Consider the following 20,965-nt stretch of genomic DNA (forward strand, 5'->3'; position numbering starts at 1 on the left):
GTCTAGTAAAAAGCATTTTTTGAAGTACACTCTTAGTGTGTAAAGAATCTAGCCCATAGCACCCGTTATCATCACCTCTCCCGTCCTGCCTGTGCTAGTTAATGGACATTTCAAGCGTTACATTTAAGGAACACGTGAGAAGTCCATTTTTTGTTTGATTTTGCTTTGCATATCCTTCATCAGAAAGGAGAATAGTAAATAATTGTATGCCACTCTTCCTTCAAGAAAGGTTTGGAGGGGATGTTTAGAACTCTAACCCATTAAATCTTTTTTAAAAAAATGGGATGGAGTTGGCTACAAGGTTAAAGTTTTACACAGGATTTAAAGACACCTTCCTAATACTAATTTGTTGAGGACAGCGGGAGAGAGAAACACGTTATTGTTCTCGGCAGTTGTATGTTTCAGTGAGTTGGTTGAAATTATTGTTTATGCCTTAAGGGAACTTTTCTTCAGAAATTCGAACCGAATTTACAGGCCATCGTTTTCTTGTTTCAAGATAGCGGTTCATTTTCACAGACTATGGATGCAAGGAAAATTATTGAGCATGATGTTAACTTGTTTTCATTAGCAAGAGAATTTTACTGTACTCTGACCTCTAAACTCCTTCAGAGTGGGAACTTTGTGCCCAGATACTCACTAAAAGACTGTCTACTGACTCTTGTGACTTTACACATACCTCCACACAAATAATGTTACCTCCTGGTGGATAGGAATGTTTTCAGATGGTTCTAAATAACTTAAATAATTTTAAATAATCTCTCTATTTTAAGAAGGTAAGGCTCAGGTCAAAAGGTAGAAGTTACAGGGAGGCAATTTTTGGTTCTAGAGAGGAGGGAACTTTATAACTCGTCGGGGCTGTTCAAAAATAAAAGGGGCTGTCTTGTTAGATAGTGACATTCCCTTCAATTAGAAGTGCTCAAGCAGATGGCAGGCACCTACCTGCCAGAGATTCTGTGGGTGGGATTCACTATTAGGTAGGAAATTAGTCTTGTTGGCTTCTCAGACTTTTTTCCTCATTTCAATATTGTTTATTCCTATAAATCTCATAAAATCGCTGCTTCCAATCTGTTTAAATGTCAGAGTAGGCTTTATAACTCCGTTGGCAACATATTTTGGAGCACTGTGGTGGACATGTAACACGTAACTTTCATCATGATAATGTCAGCCGTTGCTCGTTTCACAGGTGTTGGGGGAAGGAAAGGAACCAGCTTTTTCTGGGCCCGCGTACAGCTCTCTGTATTGTGACAGATGTCCACTCTCCACTGCCCTCGTTGGAGCTTTTGTATCATAAGCTCAGTGCGGAGTCCAAGTACAGATTGGGGCTCCTCCCCAACCACCCTGTTGTGCTATCAACTCTTAAATCTTAGGAGTTGCTCAACATGCCTGAGCTTCATTTTCTTTTTCACCTTGCAGTGTGTGTGTGTGTGTGTGTGTGTGTGTGTGTGTGTGTGTGTGTTTTATAGGATATAGAAGAACACAGATCTAAGTAGTAGGATATATATGTTCAAAACTGTTTTTAATTATGAGAGCAACTTGTATGTGTATATATCCATATGATCATATACACGTTGGGTGTTCTTTGGGATTTTTTTTTCTGTTTGTCCTTACTCTCCCTCCACCACTGTAGGTAACCCATGTTAATTACCTGGTACGTATCATCCTGGGCTTTCCACTATGCCCAGATAACCATATATGAACATACAAACATGCGAATATATGAGGATTTGGGACCAGTAGTTTCCTTTATTAACTTAGTATAATATTTGACACACTTAATTTTCTTATTTAACAGAACCTCATAGAAGTACCTCCAATTCAACTAGGATGGCTCTATTTTTTCTTTTATAGCTGTATAATATTCCATGGTATAGACCCCCAAATTACTTATTTAATAAACATTGATTTTGTTTCCTTCTCTTGTGACAAACATCATTTATATATCTATTCTTTTGCACTGTTTTTATTTTTAGGAAAATGTTATAGTAGTTGGACTCTCATCAAAGTATATTTTTAGCAATAGATGCTGCTAGATTGCTTCTAGGATTTCTGTAACAATTTACACTGCCACCAGCAACTTAAAAGAGTGTCCTTTTCTTGACATTTCTGTTAGCAATAGGTGTTAATCTTCCCTGTAATTTTTGCTAGTCTGGTTTGAAAGAGTCTGAGTAGTTTTCCATATATTTGGTCTTTTGGATCTTAGCTTCTCTGCAAATTGCCTATTCACATCTTTTTGCACATTTTTCTATTGGATTATTTTCCTTTTTGTATCAGTTTCTAAGAGGGTTTCAAATAAAATTGATGTTAGAATTTAAAATGTTTATCGCAAATATTTTTTTCCAAATTTATTGTGTGTATCTAGACCTTGCTTATGATAGCTTTTGCTGTGCATGAGTTTTAAATTTTCATGTAGCAAAATATATCTTTTGTTTTATGTTTCTTTATTTTCTTGAATAAGAAGATCTCTGTGCATCTTTAGGTTATACACACTGTATCCTAGATTTTATTTTAAGAGTTTATTGCTTTATTTTTGGCATCTAGCCTTTACTTTATCTGTAATTTATTTTTATATGTGGTGCGAGAAATTTATTTTGTTCCAAACAGATAGTTGAGGGGCGCCCGGGTGGCTCCGTGTGTTAAGCATCTGGCTCTTGATTTCAGTTCAGGTCATGATCTCAGGATTTGTGAGATCAAGCCCCGCGCTGGGCCCTGCGCTGACAGCACAGAGCCTGTTTGGGATTCTCTCTCTCCCCCTCTCTCTCTCTGCCCCTCCCCTGATCTCAGTCTCTTTCTCAAAATACATAAACATAATTTAGAAAACCCCAAGTAGTTGAAAGTGCCAGTGCCGATTGTTAAAGTCCAAAAAGTATACTGAAGGGAAAGTTGAGACTTCTCTTACCAGACATTAAAACGTACTATAAAGGCTATAAATAGCTTTCCTAATAAAATCAATGATAGGCAAATACACCACTAGGACAGAATGGAGACTCCAGAGATATTCCAGTATACGTAAAATTTTAATATATGACAAATTTAAATTCTGTTGGGAAGGTGTTTAAGTTGTATCATTTTCTTAAAATATCAGAGAAAAAAGGTAGAGTTTTCAGAGTGTGTTCATCTTTACTAATTATACAGATAAATTTTTATGTCATTTGCCAGTAAGTTCCATAGAAAAACATAGAGCCTTTTAGTCAAGAAATTCTCAGCGGCTTAAATGTACTCCAGTGAACATGTTAGTGAAAATCAGCTTGTTTTCAGGCTTCACACCGTGAGCGCTGACAAGTCTGAGTTAAGATTCCAGTGCGTCACTTTTCAATATCAAAGCATTGCGGATGATACAGACTGCTCAAGTTTTCTGTGCTAAAAACAAAACAAAATCGTTGGCTTCCATTAGTTTCTCCACCCGGGATTCTGTATTCCTGGAGCCTTTGGTAGCATATCCTAAGTGAACACAACTAGACTGACTTAGGAGAGAGGATTTATTCATTTTGTTATTGTTGTATTCATAGTGACCCCTATGGGGGGGTGTGGTCGGTTCTGAGAGTTTTGGGGTTGTAGGGTATCATGGTGGCCATTTCCTTGAAGACTGAAGATCTCATTTGAGTGGTGCCACGAAGCATAGGTATCGGTCTGAACATGTAGATAGATATTTGGGGCTTGGGGGAAATCACCCTTCCAGGGACATGAATGATGGAAGCAGATGTGTATGTGGGATCCTGTGGTGGATCAGTTCTGTGAGGCTGGGGAGGGAGTGATCGGGTTAGAAGAAGTGATCAGAGTTGGGGACTCCCGCATGAGACTGAGTTGGTTTCTGAAAGTTCACCTCGAGGGTGTTTGAAGTGGCATAATCCAGGAGTCTCTTCACAACCCTGACTTCATTTGTCATGTGCTCTCTTGACTGGCCCTAAAACAGCCATCATTCACTGAACAATGACAGGTGCCAGAATTCATTAGGCACTTTCTATACAAAAGCCCTGGAAAGTCCGTCAGTAGGTCCCGGTTTTACATGTGAGAAAATGGAGGTTGGAAAGACTGAACTTCCCAATGTCGTGTGTATTCGCAGAGGTATGATTCAGACTCCGGTCTGCTTGGGTCCAAAGACTATGCTCTCTATGCCCTGTCACACTATCTGCTTCATGTGAGTCACATCCACATGCCAGCCACCTACCTGGCATCGAACCGTTTTTCTGAAGTTTCCCATAATGTAGCTTACTTCATGGATAATGCCTCCCAGGAACAATTAAATTGAATTAAAAGTATAAATACAAACTTAAGGCAGATTTATAAGTATCTAGAGCAGGCTTTTGTGTGGCATGGCATTTGAGGAAAGCCTTTATCTTGTTAGCATTACGCTGCACCGGCCAGAGCCAGCCAGATGGGAATGTGGTGGCCCACTTAGGCTATCTTTAATTGCTCGCTATAAATAGCTTAATGGCACTGCCATAAAAAGACTGATGTAACTGAGGAGCTCAGAGTGACCCATATATGTGATGTTTTCTAGGTGTCTGGGAAAACTGATGCGCATGTAGGAGATGGTTTTCTCTGCTGAAATGAAGGCCTAATTTCAAGGCCGTTTCATTTCTTACCCGCACCTCTCCTCAGATTCCATTCTCTCCCTCATTCCCTTTTGCCCTCCTCTGTGGTGAGATCGTAGCTGGCACACTGTGTCTCTCACATCTCAGTCACAGACTCAGTACACTTGACCTGGGACTGGAAGAGAAGTGCCTGCCAGAGCCCAGTCTGATGCCCGTAAGAGGACTCCCGCAGGCTTTTATGGCATGTTCCCTGCGATGTCTGGCAGTCATGGGAACCTGGATGTCTTGCTTTGTTCTAGACATTGATGATTTCTTTTTTAATTCAAGTGTAATTAACATACGGTGTTATATCCGTTTCAGGGGTACAATGTAATGATTCAACAATTCTATACATTTCCCAGTGCTCATCAAGATAAGTGTGCTCTTACTCTTAAAAACTGAGAACAGACTGAGGGTTGATGGGAGGTGGGAGGGAGGGGAGGGTGGGTGATGGGTATTGAGGAGGGCACCTTTTGGGATGAGCACTGGGTGTTGTATGGAAACCAACTTGACAATAAATTTCATATTAAAAAAAAAAAGATAAGTGTGCTCTTAATCCCCTTTATTTCACCCATCCCTCCACCTGTCTCCTCTCTGATAATCACCAGTTCTCTGTATTTAAGAGTCTGGTTTTTTGTCTTTTTTTCCTTTGTTTTGTTTCTTAAATTCCACATGAGTGAAATCATATGGTATTTGTCTTTCTCTAACTGACTTATTTCACTTAGCGTTATACCCTCTAGCTCTCTCCATGTTGTTGCAAATCACAAGATCTCATTCATTTCTATGGCTGAGTAATATTCAGTTGCATAGCACACCTTCTGTACTCATTCATCTACCAATGGACAGCTGGGTTGCTTCCATATCTTGGCTGTTGTAAATAATGCTGCAGTAAACTTGGGGTGCATTTATCTCTTCAAATTGGAGTTTTCATTTTCTTTGAGGAAATACTTAATACAATTCTGGATCATATGATAGTTCTATTTTTACTTTTTTGAGGAACCTCCGTACTCTTTTCCACAGTGGCTGTACCAGTTTACATTCCTACCAGCAATGTACCAGAGTTCCTTTTTCTCCACATCCTTGCCACCACTTGTTATTTCTCATGTTTTTGATTTTAACCATTCAGATAAACGTAAAGTGATATCTCATTGTGGTTTTAGTTTGCACTTCCCTGATGATAGTGATGTTGACCATGTTTTCATGTGTCTCTTGGCCATCTGCGTGTCTTCTTTGGAAAAATGCCTATTTAGGTCCTCTGCCCATTTTTTAATTGGATTATTTTTGTTGCGTGTGTTGAGTTGTAGAAGTTCTTTATATATTTTGGATACTAACCCTTTACCGGATATATGATTTGCAAATATCTCTTCCCATTCAGTAGGTGGCCTTAGGATTTTGTTGATGGTTTTCTTCAGTGTACAAAAGCTTTCTATTTTGAGGTAGTCCTAATAGTTTAATTTTGCTTTTGTTTCCCTTTCCAGAGCCCACATATCTAGAAAGATGTTTCTGCAGTGATGTCAAAGAAATTACTGGTTTCAGGAATTTTCTGGTTTTATGTCTCCTATTTATGTCTCTAATCTGTTTTGAGTTTATTTTTGTGTATGGTGTAAGAAAGTGGTCCAGTTTCACTCTTTGGCATATAGCTGTTCAGTTTTCCCAGCACTATTTGTTGAAGAGACTGCTTTTTTCTCCCACTGTATGCTCTTGCCTGCTTTGTCAGAGATTAATTGACCATAAAACCGTGGCTTTACTTCTGGACTCTCTATTCTGTTCTATTCATCTGTGTGTCTATTTTGTGCTAGAACCACACTGTCTTGTTTACTATAGCTTTGTAGTATATCTTGAAATCTGGGATTGTGATACCTCCAGCTTTGTTCTTCTTTTTCAATATTGCTGTGGCTATTTGGGGTCTTTTGTGGTTCCATACAATTTTTAGGATTTTTTGTTCTAGTTTTGTGAAAAGTGTTATTGGTATTTTGATGGGGATTGCATTAAATCTGTAGATTGCTTTGGGTAGTATGGACATTTAAAAAATACTCGTTCTTTTAATCCACGAGCATGGAATATCTTTCCATTTGTTTGTGTCATCGTCAGTTTCTTCCATCAGTGTTTTATAGTTTTGGGGGCATTGGTCTTTCTCCTCCTTGGTTATTCCTAGGTATTTTATTCTTTTTGGTGCAATTGTATATGAGATTTCTTAATTTCTTTTTCTGCTACTTCATTATTAGTGCATAGAAGTGCAGCAGATTTCTGTACATTGATTTTGTATCTCTGACTTTACTGAGTTTATATATCAACTCTAGTAGTTTTTTTGGTGGAGTCTTTAGGGTATTCTGTATACAGTAAAGCCTTGGTTTGCAAGCATAATTCATTCCAGAAACATGCTTGTAATCCAAAGCACTTGTATATCAAAGCAAATTTCAAGAACCATTGGATCAGTTGTGATTATGTGATGTTTGGCATCACGTACTACTCACGTTGTAAGACCTCGCTCATTTATCAAGGTAAAACTTATTAGCAATATTTGCTCGTCTTGTGGAACGCTCGCAGAACAAGTTACTCACAATCCAAGGTTTTACCATGCATAGTATCGTGTCATCTGCAAATAGTGAAGTTTTACTTCTTACCACATTGGATGCCTTTTATTTCTTTTTCTTGTCTGGTTGCTGCAACTAGGACTTCGGTTCTGTGTTGGATAAAAGTGGTGAGAATGGACTTCCTTGTCATGTTTCTGATCATTTTTTTCACGATGGAGTGTGGTATCAGCTGTGGGTTTTTCACATATGGCCTTTATTATGTTGAAGTATATTCCCTCCAAATTTACTTTGTTGAGAGTGTTTATCATGAATGGATGTTGTACCTTGTCAAATACTTTTTCTGCATCTCTTGAGGTGATTGTCTTGATTCAATCACTAGATCATCCCTGATATAGTTCTTACTAGCCTTCGCCAACCCATACCCCCAGCCCCCAAGCAGTAATTCCCCTTGACGTTCCTCTCCCTGCACAGGTTGTAAGTCCTAACACACGAGCTCAGAATGGTTGCAGCAACCCACTGCTCCTTCTGGTTTTCTCCGTGCCCCACCCCTGCTATATGTTGGTTTTCCACCTTTGTGTGGAGCATCCCACCAAGACTTGGTAGGTTTTCTCATCAGAGGCTCTCTTTTCAAAGAAAATGGAATCTAGTAGAATTGGAGATTGGAAAGGCCAGATGATTACACTGAAAGGAGAGGGACTGATGGGTAGAAAACATGTGGAATAAAGACTCAAACTCTAGGAAGAGTGTACATGATTAGAAAACAACACTACTAAGAAACTGGACCCCGTAAGTTAGAAGATTAAAGGGAGAGAGAGGGAATGAGGGAGGGAGTGTAGGAGGCAGTCATGGGAAACTGGGTAGATGAGCTGGTGGGAAGAAGGCCACCTTAGAGAAGATGTGATGATTTCCATGATCTGGGGCTTTGCATCTGCTTTTTTGTGCGTGCCAAAAGGTAGCACCACATGGGCACAAAGAACTCTGGGTTTGGAGACACTGGGTTGATTCTAACTCGATCAAAAATCAGTTCAGCACTTGGGTCCACAGATGCTGGTAACTGGGGCATAGCATCTGGTATCTTTCCCTTTATAGAGATAGTCTTTTCCTTATGCATAAAAATCATTATCAGTAGTGGTATTTGCCATTCATTGACCATCCATGTTTCTTTTGCAAGTGGTTCATCAAAACTCAGTAAAACTAGGTTATTTTCTTTATTTCAGGTAACTTGCCAAGGCTACGCAGGTGAATGTAGACCTCTGACTTTAACCTTCACCCTCTTTCTTCGGGACCAAGTGGTCTCTCTCAGGAGCATAGGTGGGCATGGGGCCTGAAGTCTGATGTCGAGAACTGATTCTATGTGTCATGGAATTCATGAACATAGGGGTCTGTCTATATTTTGTGATATGCACGTGGGAGAAGCCATGAGACTAAGCCCTAAGGTCAACCTTTAAGCAATTATTCACCTTGGTGAAAATGCACCTTCCTGTAAAAAACATGCGTCTGGGACATGTTTTTGAGCATAGCACATTTCCAGATACTAACAGGCCCTCTGACCCATTGGGCTGGAATTGTCAGCTTTGGTTATGCTCTAACAGTAATAACGGAAGAGAAAAAATGTCAGCATGCTTATTAGATATCCACATACAACTTGTTCCTCCTGCTTAGTGAAGATAGTAGTTTAGAATCCTCAGTTTCCAGCTTGTCCATGCTTTCAGGCTGCCCGCCCAGAGTGGTGGGTTTTAGAGGCACCCGGAGAACCTTTCCTCAGCATGCTGTAGTTGGCAAGGGTCTCCTGTTTTCCCTAGGCTCACTGCTTGCTTGGTCTGATCTCGGTGAAGGTGACCTGGGTCTATACATGGAACAGCACCGTGTGATATTTGAAATATTGTCCAACTTCAGCTAACTGGGATATAATGTGGTGGCGGTGCGTAAGCCAAAAGGACATCAGAGTGGCCCGAATAGATGTTGGGAAATTTGTGTATGAGGTGGAGAGCCTGTTATTCTTAGTCTGTTTACTACTGTTTAAAAATATCTCTCCAAGATTTGACGGTCTGGTTTCTCAGCCCGCGCACTGTTAGAAGTAGCAGATTAAAAGGTGTGGGGATTCTCTGGAGGCAGTTACACTGACAAAAGCAAGAAATAGAAAAAGGAACAGGCAGTCACAGGAACTTCCAAAATTGGGTCAACAGGTCCTATTTCATGTGACAGGAGAGTGCTTATTGAATAGTAAGCTCGAAGTGAGTCTCGGGGAATAAATACATAGCCATGGATGTTTGTGTTGTTGAGCTTTGTGAGGAAGGTTAAATTCATTTTAGTGCCTGTGTTGCAGAGGGATAAGGGAATGCATAGTTCACTTGAAAGCTATTTCTAGGCTTAAGATATTATTTTTAAAAATTTGTTTTAAATTGGGGTTTGAAAAGACAGGCTGGGAAGTTTTGAAAAGACTTCTGCCCCTGGGAAGATGACACAGGCATACTTCTCCATATTCTTCCCAAGCACAACTTAAAACTCTGTGCTTTATGTAAAAAACAGACAGGAGAAAGGTCTCAAAGATGGAGGGAAGGCAGCACGTCAGCTACAGATATTGAGGAATGAGGCAGGGGGGAGTTTCCTGGGTTGTCTTCATTTGTTCCTTCCTATACCCCAGACTTGGAGCAGTAGAAGCCAACAACCCAGAACGATCAGTGGGCCCTGATTAAAAAGCCCCGGACAAAAGCTGGCTTTCTGTAGCCAAAGGGCCGGGAGGGGAGCAGATCAGCAAGACGGAAAACCATTAGGCAGTGGTCACTCTGCTGTAGCCAGGCATCACAGACGACCTTGTGGCCCCGCCCCCATCCCCGCCAGCAGAGACCCAGTGGGGAGCCTCGACCTTCCCTGGGGAGGCTGTACTGATGTGTCCCAACGCCTCTGCCGGGGTGGTGTCAGAGAAGATTCAGTAAGGAGCCTGGACTTCACCTGACAGTAACAAGGCCCCGCTTTGCTTCCCGACTGTGGTGGTGTCAGTGAAGGCCTGGGGGAGAGTCAGGGCTTTCACCACCCCCCAGCGGTAATGGGGCCACGCGCCCCTTCCACGGTTCACGGGAAACCTGACTCATAGCCCAGCCTATCAGTGAAATAATGAGGAAGTGTCCCCCCCCCCCTTCTGCCAGAGCAATGTTAGAAGGTTTAAATGAGAGGTTCTCATGACACAATACCCCAAATGTCCAGGTTTCAGTGACAAGGTGTTGTCACGTCAAGAACTAGGAAGATCTCAAACTGAGAGGAAAAAGAATCAGAGATGCCACTATTGAGATGACAGAGATGTTAGAATTATCGGAGAAGGACTTTAAAGCAGCTATCATAAAAATGCCTCATCAGCACATGGAAGGGTGTTCAATACTATTAGGGAAAGGTAAATCAGAACTGCAGTGAGATACCCCTTCGCACCCACTAAGATGCTGTAATCTAAGAGACAGACAGGAAAGACTGTTGGCAAGAATGCAAAGAAATTAGAACCCTCATGCCTTGCTGGTAGGAATGGAAAATGCAGTAAAAAAAATCTTCTTTAATGTTTACTTATTTTTGAGAGACAGAGACAGAACACAAGTGGGGGAGGGGCAGAGAGGGAGGGAGACACAGAATCCAAAGCAGGCTCCAGGCTCTGAGCCATCAGCACAGAGCCCGACGCGGGGCTCACACTCACGAACCGCGAGATCATGACCTGAGCCGAAGTCAGATACTTAGCTGACTGAGCCACCCGGGTGCCCTGTAAATTTTTAATGTTTGTTTGTTTGATTTTTTTTTTGAGAGAGAGAGCACAAGCAGGGGAGGAGCAGAGAGAAGGAGACACAGAATCTGAAGCAGGCTCCAGGCTCCGAGCTGTCAGCACAGAGCCTGATGCAGGGCTCAAACCACGAACCGTGAGATCATGACCCGAGCCGAAGTCGGACGCCTAACCGACTGAGCCACCCAGGCGCCCCAAAATGTAACCACTTTGGAAAGCAGTTTAGCAGTTCTTTAAAAAGTGAAAAAGAATTACCATACGACTCAGTAACTCCACCCAAAGCTATGCACCCGAGAGAATTGAGAACATAGAGTCCACACATAAAATTGTACGTGGATGTTCATAGCAGCTCTTATATTCATAGTAGTTAAAAATTGGAAACAGTATGAATGGATAAACAGTGTCTTATGTCCGTATAATGGAAGATTATTCAGCCATAAAAAGGAATAAAGGACTGACGCATGCTACAACATGGATGAACTTTGAAAACATTAAGCTCTAAGGGAAAGAAACCAGTCACAAAAAGCCCCATATTGTTTGACTCCATTTATATGGAATGCATAGAACAAGCAAATCTATAAGGGCAGAAAGATTAACAGTGTCTGGAGAGAAGAGAGAAAGGGGAATGAGGAATGGTTGCTAATCAGCAGGAGGTTTCATTTTGGAGTGCTACAAATGTTTTGGAGTCAGGTAACAGTTGATGGCTGCAGAACTTTGAACGTAGGAGAACTACCTATTTTCTAGTTTCAAAGGGTGAATTTTATGGTATGTGAATTATATCTCAACAAACACATGCAGTGTTTCAAAGAACAATTACACACAAAAGTGGGGGAAAAAGAAAAAAAAAACCCAAAGAAACAGAAGATATGGAGAAGAACCAAATGGAGAGTTTAGAACTGAAAATATAACTGAAGTAAAAAACTCAGTGGATGGGCTCAACAGAAGAATGGAGGTGACAGAGGAAAAAAAAAAATAAGTGAATTTGGAAGCTGGAATAATAGGAATATAGGGGCACCAGGGTGGCGCAGTCGGTTAAGCGTTCCACTTCGGCTCAGGTCATGATCTCACAGTCCGTGAGTTCGAGCCCCACGTCGGGCTCTGTGCTGACAGCTCAGAGCCTGGAGCCTGCTTTGGATTCGGTGTCTCCCTTTCTCTCTGTCTGTCCCCTGTTCATGCTCTGTCTCTCTGCCTCTCAAAAATGAATAAATGTTTAAAAAAAAGAATAGTAGGAATTCTCTAATCTAAACAACAGAGAGAAAATAGATAAATGAGCAGAACCTCAGAGACCTGTGGGATTCTTAACAAAAGATCTGACATTGAGGTCAGAGTCCCAAAAGGAAAAGAAGTAAGAGTGGGCTGAAGAAGCACTTAACGAAATCATGGCTGAAAACTTCCTAAATTTGTCACAAGACATAATGTACAGATTCAAGAAGCTGAGCGAACCCTAAATAAGACCAACCCAAAGGAACCCAGCATCCAACCCCACATTGTTTACTGTAAGTGTCGTGTCCTACGGTGCATCTCTGGAATTTCTTCATCTTGCATTAGTGAAACTTTTTCTCTTTGCTTTTCAGTTGTTGAACTTCCTGATTTAAATGTTAAGCTCAGAGATTCTTTCCTCAGCCGTGTCCAGTCTACTAATGAGCCCATCAAAGGCACTCTTCATTTCTGTTACAGTGTTTTTGATCTCTAGCATTTCTTATTTTTTTCCCTTCGGGTTTCCATCCCTCTGCTTACATCGTCCATCTGTTCTTGCCGGCTGCAGCTTTATCCGTTAGAGCCCTTAGCATATTAATCATAGCCGTTTCGAATGCCTGGTGTGATCATTCCAGCATCCCAGCCATGTCTGGTTCTGATGCTTGGTCTGTCTCTTCAAGTTGTGTTTCCTGCCTTTCGGTGTGCCTTGTGATTGTCTTCTTGATAGCCAGACGTGATGTCCCCGGTGAAAAGAGCTGCGGGAAATCGGCCTCTGGTGTTGGGGTGGTGAGGTGTGGGGGAGGGGAAGCGTTCCGTCATCCTGGCATCAGGCCTCAGTCCTTTTAGTGAGCCTGTGCCTCTCCACTGTGAGCCTCACAAGTATTTGTTACTTTATTTTTACCCTCTTAGGTGGGACAGGTTGGCTAGAGAAGGCTGGACTTGGGTACTTCCCTTTCCCCAGGTTAATTCAACTCCCTTAATGCCCCAGTCCCTTGGGCTCTGGTTAGCTTAGCTTCCCGAGGACAAGCCTTGCCAAGAACAGAGTGCTCAGGCTTAATTCAGAATCCTTCTTTTTCGCCTCCCCCACTGGAAACCTGAGGGGATTTTTTTTTTTTCCTCCGATATTTTCTGTGGGAACCTGATCGATTGAGCTCCTAGAGGTAAAAATCTCACAGTATTGTGGGGCACCCCCCAAGCTGGAGCCTCCTGTCGTCTTTAACTCTGGGAGTCGCACACTGAGCCTCCAGCGGCCATCAACTACAGTTCAGGGTTTCCTACCCAAGCACTGGCTCCTGAGGTGGTTTCTGCTCTTGAGACCCTGCTCAGGGAGGGGGTGTTTGCCTGGCTGCCTCTCCAGTCTCGGGGCTGACGTTTTCCCTGGGTCCAAGAAGAGCTGTGGCTGTTTCAGTCTGTTCAGCTTTTACTTGTTGTTAGGACAGAGTGGGGACTTCCAAGCTCCTTACAGGTGGAACCAGAAATTGAGGTCCCTAACTGAAACTGGATACCCGTTGATTAGGAACTCCCCTTTTCTCCTCACCCCCTACCCCTGGCTACCACAGTTCTCCTTTCTGCCTCTATGCGTTTGTCTATTTTTGCTAGCTGAAATACATGGAATCATGCAGTATTCGTCTTTCTGTGACTCACTTATCTCACTTAGTAATACGTCCTTAAGGGTCGTCTGTGTTGTCGCATGAAGCAGGATTTCCTTTCTTTTAAGCCTGAATAACATCCCATTGTGTGTATAGATCATATTTTCTGTATCCACTCATCCATTGATGGATTTTTAGGTTGCTTCTACATCTTGGCTATTGTGATTAGTGCTGTAATTAACACAGGAATGCAGATATCTCTGTGAATCCTGCTTCCAGTTCTCCTGGATGAATACCAAGATAGTGGGCTTGTTGGATCACACGGGAGTTCTATTTTTAATCTTTTGAGGAGACTCCATGCTGTTTTCCATCGAGGTCGCACTATTGAACAATCTTACCAATAGTGTACCAGGGTTCTAGTTTCGCCACATCCTTGACAATACTTCTCTTCTTTTTGTTCTTGATCATACCCATCTTAACAGGTGTGGGGCGACATCTCACTGTGGTTTTGATTTGCATTTCCCTGATGATTAGTGATGTTTGAGCATCTTTTCATGTATCCGTTGGCCTTTTGTTTGGCTTCTTTGGGGAAATGTCCTCGAACCTGCCAGTCTTGTCTTGGTCACCGTTGAGGCCACCATACCTAAGCAGTTTTTGGCATCTAGGAGGTACTCAAATAGTTTTATAAATGAATTATAAAGAACAGTGACTGCAACTATGTCTACAGAGTTACAATTGATGTTGAAGATGAACAATTCTGTTGCCACCTTCTGTGCATTGCTTTAGGGGACCTCAAGTGAGTGGGGTTTGTATCCTCATCTGTCTGAGCTTTAGTAATGTACAGGAAGGGGGGCGCCTGGGTGGCTCAGTCGGTTAAGCGTCCGACTTAGGACGCTTCGGTCATGATCTCTCGGTCCGTGAGTTCAAGCCCCAGGCCGGGCTCTGTGCTTACAGCTCGGAGCCTGGAGCCTGCTTCAGATTCTGTGTCTCCTTCTCTCTCTGACCCTCCCCCGTTCAGGCTCTGTCTCTCTCTGTCTCAAAAATAAATAAACGTTAAAAAATAATTAAGGAATGTACAGGAAGGTTTTCTGTGTTTTTAACACCTGTTTTGGGGTTGGGAGAACCCAAATGCCCAAAGTCCCATACCTCATAGTAATGGCTGGCCTTTCGTGATTGTACACTTGTGAACAGAATCACTATACCCCTGAGCTCAAATCCACTTCGTGTTGGCAGGGTCTCATGCTCTGCATGTATATCCGAGAGTCCCATATGTTCTCTCAGTTTCGATGTGGCTCCCATTTTAGAAACATGTGGTCTGTGTGTGATTGCTCCCTTTAGCTGATGAGCGGCACAGTAATTGCAGTCACCCTGTGGCATATGTGTGTCACTTTCCATTTTGGTAACAAAGTAGGAAGAGTCTCTTGTTATAACCACATCATCGTAATGAAGTTCAGGTGGGTGATTGTGATTTATCGTCTGTACTCTTCTAGCCCTTCCTGTCAATGTTCCACTTCCTTCTAGTTTACAAAGTTCGTTTAGTAAACCTCATCCTATTTAGAGCCTCCAGAGGGAGGTAAGCAGAAGTGGCAGCAGGTGCCCCATTCAGTGCACGGGGAAACTACGATGTGGCCGTGAAATCATCTGTTCGGGTTCTGTCATTCGTGATCAGTCATCAGAGTCTCCATGTTCGGACTTTAAAGTGAGTTTTTGCTCCCTTTAGGTGTGCACTGATGCCCATCTCTGGTATGAAATGGCTCATAACATTGGTTATGAAAAAGGACACTTCGAAGCCTCTTTGCATCAAATGTCCACAGTTCAGAACTGCATGCCTCTATAATTCTGGAGTTTTCTAGAAAAATAGAATCCATAGGATGTGTGTGTAAATGTATATATATGTATACGTGTGTGTGTGTCTGGGTATATATATATGGCGGGGGCGGAGCGCAGAGGGAAGGAGAAAGGGAGAGAAATTTATTTAAGGAATTAACTCACGGAACTATGGAGGTGAACAAGTCTGAAATCCATAGGCAGGCCAGCGGGCTGGAGATGCAAGGAAGAGATAATGTTGGAGCTTGAATCTGATGGCAGACTGGGCAGAATTCTGTCTTAGGAAACCTCAGTTTTTTCCCTTAAGACCATCATCCGATTGGGTGGGGCCCACGCATTATAGAGGATAATCTGTTTACTCAACTGTCTCCTGATTTCAGTATTAATCTCATCTAAAAATGTCTTTGTAGCAACGTTTAGACTAGTATTTGACCAAATCTGGGTACCATGACCCAGCCTAGGTGACACATAAAATTAACCATTACATTGGCTTACCAGACAGTGCTCAAATATGGTATCTTGACAAAGAGAATTCTAGTATGTTTGGTAAAAACAAAATATTTATAGTTGTCCTGGCATTGTTAACCAGACAGTAATGGTGAAATAAAGTAATAGCTAAAAGCAAGAGCCTTTAATCCTATAGTTGTATTTATGACACCCTACAAATGGTACTTAGTCAATTAAAGTGATGACCTCACCCTTTTTGTATCAGCACCAAAATAGCAAAAAGCTACCAATTCCTAGAAAATTCTGTAGTTGCTTAGAAGAGCGGATTCTAATGGTCAAAACCGCTTATTTTAGAAGCTTGCTTGGAGGAGATGTTCAGTTTCCTTGCACATCTTTGATTTGAAAATTACTAGATTAAAAAAAAAAACAACTTTAGTTTGCCCTTGGTGTTGTAATTAATTCTTGACTCAAGAATTGATTACCCTCTTTTGAACATTTCTCAAGTTCAGAAGTTGGTCAGTGCTTGGCATCACAAACGTGGACACATAACCCTAGGGAAATAATATCCATTCTGAAATATTTAGGAAGTTTACAAATTGCACAGCGTTTCTTGATGCGGGGGGATGACCTTCTTCAGAGGAAACCTATACAAGCTGAATTTTTTGAGAACAGTAGCAAAATTCCCTTTGATGAGGTGTGGTAAATGTGCGTAAGTCCTGAACACTTATTACCGTGGGCTGGCAGGGCAATAGCATTGCATGTGCTAGAAAACATTAACTGCATCATGAAATTCCATATGAGAGATACCAGGCACTGTGTTTACCATGCGTGGCCTACGTAGTTCAAGTAAATTGCTACTGCATTAATCCTATCATGGGCAGGAATCAGTAGTGTCCTTGGTCATTAAGTTGATTGTTATACAAATGAATTTAACTTCTTTTGCTTTGGATGGAGCCTGATTGCTCTATTAATATCATATCTTCAGCAGGTGCCGTTTATAACGGGGCAGGGGAGGCGTTTGCTGAAACTGTCTATTCGTTGCCAGGAACTTTCCAGGAGGGTTAAAGGAACAAAGTGTAATTATGGTTTATCGAATAAACCATATTCTACCCCACTTTTACCCTCCTAGGACTCTTACGAAACTCTTGATTTTACCCAGTAGAAGAAAGGGTGGAGGGATTAAAGCACCACTGTTCGTGTCATCCATGTTACCATCACCCTCGTTGTCGTGAAAAAGTCTCTTTTGTGTTTTGGGTGACGCTCTAGCTCGTCCTCACCAGAAGCACTGCCATGGCTGGTTGGCTCCATTGGAAATCGGTGAAAATGGAGGTGGGATCTTGAAATAGAGCCCCGAAGCCATTTCATTTCCCTTTGCCCAAGCTACCCACATTTACCCCTGACACCTGAGGACCTGGTCTGTGCAAGACTTTCATCATCACTGGAAAAAGTAGCTCAGCACACGTTCCAGGACTCAGGAGTCTGTGTATACGGAGAGAGCAATTTGTTTCAAAGGAAGCACAGTTGATCCTTGAACCACATGGGTTGGAACTGCTCAGGTCTGCTTAGATGAGGAATTTTCCCAATAAATGCAGCACAGTACTGTGAGCGCATTTTCTCTTCTTATGATTTTCTTAGTAATATTTTCTTTTCTCCAGCTTACTTTATTGTAAGAATACAGTTTATAATACATGTAACATACAAAATATATGTTAATCGACTTTTTATTGGTAAGTTTCCAGTCAACAGTAGGCAATTAGTAGTAGTTAAGTTTTTGGGAAATCAGAAACCATGCTTGGATTTTTGACTGTGTGGGTGGCAGGGTGGTCGGTACCCCTTACCCTGTGTTGTTCAAAGGTCAACTGTATATGGTCATGATTCCTGTATGTTATAAACATCATATAAAAACATGTATGAACATGATAATGTTGAAGACCTGGGAAGAACTAAACTTTACTGTGTTATTTATTTTAATAACACTTATTGCTTTATTTTTTTGGTTATCTAAATAATGGCTTATTGTGTACACAACCGGAATATTCAGTAAATAAAAATTAACCGTGATGCCTCCTTGCAAGACTATCCCTGCTAACGTTAAGGTGTGAGACCTTCAAGTCTCTTCAGGTGTCTTCTTCTCGCATAGTTATATATAAAGTAGTGATTCTTAATATTTTAAGCTACCATTTTGTATCTTGAATATCTTTCTCTATAAAAAATGGTATTCAAAAATCAGTTATTAATGTTTATATATTTTTCACTATCTGGATGAACCAAAGCATATTTTATACCATGAAACTGGGGCAAAGCATGAATGGAAAACTCGTACTATGTACTTAAGCATTTAAAAAATTCAGGTAACAACCTGTTAATTAAAATATATTTTATTCCCTTACTTTGAGAAATATGTTGTTGCAATGGCAACATAAAAATATGTAATGGTATGATTTTTTATATGAATGAATGTCAAAAAAATAGCAAATTTGACTGAATTTATTATTTTGTACTGTTACTATTTCATGCAGAATAATGGGCCAGTGATATAATTAAATCTTGATTCAGTAAAGAGCATAAAGTTCCTGGGATTTCATCTTACCAGTTCAAAATTCAGACTTTAAATATTCATTAAATAGGGCGCCTGGGTGGCTCCGTCGGTGAAGCGTCCGACTTCGGCTCAGGTCACGATCTCGCGGTCTGTGAGTTCGAGCCCCGCGTCGGGCTCTGTGCTGACAGAGCAGAGCCTGCTTGGGACTCTCTCTCCCTCTGTGTCTGCCTTTCCCCACTTGTGCTATCTCTCTCTCAAAATAAATAAATAAACTTAAAAAAAGATCACAAGCAGCAAAGAGCAAAAAGAGACCGGTAGGACTATATCAAACTAGAAACTTCTGCACAGTAAAAGAAACAAAATGAAAAAGCAACCTACAGAATGGGAGACAGTATTTGCAAACCACGTATCTGAGAAGGGGTTAATATCCAAAATACGTAAGGGACTCCTGTTACTCAATAGCAAAATAATAGCAATGGCAGTCGTGGTATAGTAATTCAGTTAAAAATGGGCAATCTGGGGGCACCTAGGTGGCTCATTCAGTTGTGTCTGACTCTTGATTTCGGCTCAGGTCATGATCTCCCAGTTTGTGGGACCGGGCCCCGTATCGGGCTCTGTGCTGACAGCCTGGAGCCTGCTTGGGATTCTCTGCCTCCCTCTCTCTCTGCCCCTCCCCTGCTGACACGTGCGTGCACGCACGCTTTCTCTCCATCAAAATAAATAAACTAAACTTAAAAAAAAAAATCCAAACTTACAGAAACAGAGTTCAGTGGTGGTTGCCAGGGGCTGGGGTTGGGCTGGGGAAAATGGGGAGATGTTGGTCAAAGGGTACAAACTTTCATTTCTAGGATGAGCAAGTTTTGGGGATCTAATGTCCAGCAGGGTGATTGGAGTTAACAACACTGTATTGTATACTTGAAAGTTGCTGAGAGAGTAGATCTTAAGTGTTCTTCACACACACACAGTTCCACAGCACACAGATATATCAAATCATCATGTTGTACACCTTAAACCTACACAATGTTATATTCCAATTATATTTCAGTAAATTCGGGTGGGAGAAAAAAAGCATTGGAGAGCGCCAAACAGAGCGAAAAAAGGCAAAATACGGATTACGGTTCACGATACCAGATTTCTAAATAAAATTATTCTTCAGCAAAGCAGCAGAATAGTCATGACAGAGACTATGTGGCCGGCAAAGCCTACAGTATTGACTCTCAGTAAACATATTTACTGTATATACTAGAAAACATTAACATACGTACTTTGCAGGAGAAAATTGCCTGCCTCTGCTTCAGAACAATGAAGTAGAATGTGAAGAGAAGCAAGACAATGGAGGCTCGACCCTGCTGGGAAATCTGTTATTCATGGCATGATTATATTTGTGTTATCTGAGAGAAGGGATTTGAAAACTCCGTCTTTTCTCTATCTATCCCAGCGTCCCCGCCCGGGGAACGTCCCTGCCCTGTGACGCAGCACCCACCCCGCCCCCCCATGCTGGCAGTGTGTCCCCCACACCTGCACTGTATCCTGAGGCTTTAATTTGAGGCAAGAGCTGTGTGACAACCCGTTTCTCTGGGGCCCCACTGGCGTTACTGACCACAGGCGATGCTCACGGGTCCCAGTGTGCCCGTGCTGAGGGCAGGGCCCAGAGTGAGCGTGCCCATGTGGCTCTGTGATTTGCAAGGGTAGCTCGTGCAAACGGGTATAAGAGCAGTACCCCGCATTTCCTTTGTTAAATCGCTGGTGTTTTAATCCAGACTTTGCTCGCAGATCCGTATCGTAGGTTCCTTACCACTCCCCCCGCCCCCACTATCAGAGAGTAGAGATTAGCGTTGGATTTGGAATTTAAAAAATGCTTTGGGAGAGCTCGATTTCAGTCATTTGAACATTTTAAGGAAATTTGGATTTAGAGTGTTTTGTTGTTGTTGTTGTTTTAAATCATAAAAATATTATAGTGATTCAGTATGGGTGAATTGAGGTCAGGCACAGGGTCCAGGGCCACTGAAAACACCAAAATGAGCTGTTTCTTGAGGAAAACAAGCCTCTGATTTTGGCATGGCCCTCCGTGCGTAGTCTTTGATGAGCCAGGGACTTAGAAACATGGGCTTTGGAGGGCGCTTGTTGGGATGGGCACTGGGCGTCCTATGTAAGATATGGATGAATCACTGGGTTCTACTCCTGAAGCCGTGACAGCACTGCATGTTAACTAACGTGAATTTAAATAATACAAAAAAGGAATGTGCAAAGGAATCCTTAGGGTTTTGTTCTAAAAAATAAACGGAGTGCACCATTCTCTCAAGCTGAAACAGAAATTTTAATGAATTCCAATTAACAGTTGAGAGAAATGTTAAACCCGTTAGGATATTCTCACCATAGGAGCTATAGAAAAATGGAATGAGCCACAAGGTACAAATATAGTAATAACAATCTCAAATGTATGTTTGCATTATATAATGGGGTACAGACATGACACTTACTGCTACTACCATTAATCACAA

At 41.8% G+C, this 20,965-nt stretch overlaps 1 protein-coding gene across 8 annotated transcripts in view; it reads left to right on the top strand.

Annotated features, from left to right (window-relative positions):
* MTUS2 (microtubule associated scaffold protein 2) overlaps nucleotides 1–20,965 on the top strand; it is a 566,317-nt gene that overhangs the window by 119,772 nt on the left and 425,580 nt on the right. The gene's annotated exons all lie outside the window — the stretch shown is intronic.

Source organism: Panthera tigris, chromosome A1 (assembly GCF_018350195.1).
Source record: "Panthera tigris isolate Pti1 chromosome A1, P.tigris_Pti1_mat1.1, whole genome shotgun sequence".
Taxonomy (NCBI): domain Eukaryota; kingdom Metazoa; phylum Chordata; class Mammalia; order Carnivora; family Felidae; genus Panthera; species Panthera tigris.